This window comes from Epargyreus clarus, unplaced genomic scaffold (genome assembly GCF_041222505.1).
Source record: "Epargyreus clarus isolate Ecla_fem2 unplaced genomic scaffold, WU_Ecla_fem_2.2 ptg000015l, whole genome shotgun sequence".
Classification (NCBI taxonomy): Eukaryota; Metazoa; Arthropoda; class Insecta; order Lepidoptera; family Hesperiidae; genus Epargyreus; species Epargyreus clarus.
Window position 1 is genome coordinate 2,105,673 of NW_027332223.1, and position 1,623 is coordinate 2,107,295.

The window sequence follows — 1,623 nt, forward strand, 5'->3', positions numbered from 1 at the left end:
TTTGGAAAATCCAAAAATGCACGACTCATAATGCTCATTTAATTATGAAATATAAAAAAAAAAAACAAGTCGTTCAAAATTAATTGCCGAAAAAACAGCTGTAGTAGGAAGAAGGTACTGCACAAGCGCCCCTGGTGGAATAAATGTACATAATATCTATAGATATACAGTCTTGTAGTTTTTGTTTTTTATTAATTGCAATTAAAGCAGTGACCATCCTTAAAGAGAATTTAAGTCAGTGTCACATTAAATTTAAATTTAGACATATTTTAATTAATGACATATTAAAAGCTTTTAAAGAATTAACTGTTAAAAATACAGAGGACATTTGGGGAATGTCAGTAAAAGTTTGTATATCAATCATTAAAACTTTAGCTCCCTACTTAGTCACTATTTTTAATATGTGTGTTGATCAGGGCTGTTTCCCTGATTTAATGAAACATAGCAAAATAATTCCATTGTTTAAGGCAGGTGATACTAAAGATCCCAACAATTATAGACCCATCTCAGTACTGCCTGTTCTAAGTAAAATTTTTGAAAAGATCCTCTTACAGCAAATGTTGCTTCATTTTAAACTAAATAATCTTTTACATCAAAAGCAATTTGGCTTTACTAAAGGCCGTTCTACCACAGATGCTGGTGTTCAATTGCTGCGACATATTTTTGATTGTTGGGAACAAGCACATGATGCTATAGGTATTTTTTGTGACTTGTCTAAAGCTTTTGATTGTGTTGATCATAAAACCTTATTGTTAAAATTACAATATTATGGTATTCAGGGAAATTCTCTAAAGTTGATAAATTCTTATTTAAACAATAGAGTCCAACGAGTGCAAGTAAATGGAGCATTATCAGCAGGTTCTAATATTAAAATAGGTGTACCTAAGGGCTCCATCCTAGGTCCGTTTCTATTTTTAGTTTATATAAATGATTTGCCAAATGTAGTAAAGGATTTATCTGAGGTTGTTTTGTTTGCTGATGACACTTCCTTGGTGTTTAGAGTAAAACGACAAACACAGGATACGAACGATATTAATGAAACTCTTTGCTTGATTCAGAACTGGTTTGATGCAAACAACCTACTCCTAAATTCTAATAAAACTAAATGTATTAAATTTATGCTACCAAATGTAAGGAGTACGGGGATGAATGTCGCTCTAAATGGTGAGACTTTGCAATTCGTCAATGAAACTGTTTTCTTGGGGATTACCATTGATTCTAAACTCCAGTGGGGTCCCCACATCTCTGCTTTGTCCAGCAGACTTAGTACTGCAGCTTTTGCAGTCAGAAGAATTAGACAATTAACAGACATACCCACTGCCAGACTTGTCTATTTCAGTTACTTTCACAGCATTATGTCTTATGGCATTCTACTGTGGGGCAGTGCTGCTGACATAGACTCTATATTTACTATTCAAAAAAGAGCAATAAGGTCAATATATAGTCTGCGGCGTGGTGAGTCCCTAAGTGAACTGTTTCCCACTATTAATATATTGACGGTGCATAGTCAATACATTTATGAAAATATTATGTATGTAAGAAAACACACTGATATGTTTGAAAAAAATAGTAACCACCATAACTTTAATACCAGAAATAGAAATAAATTAGTAATTCCTAAAC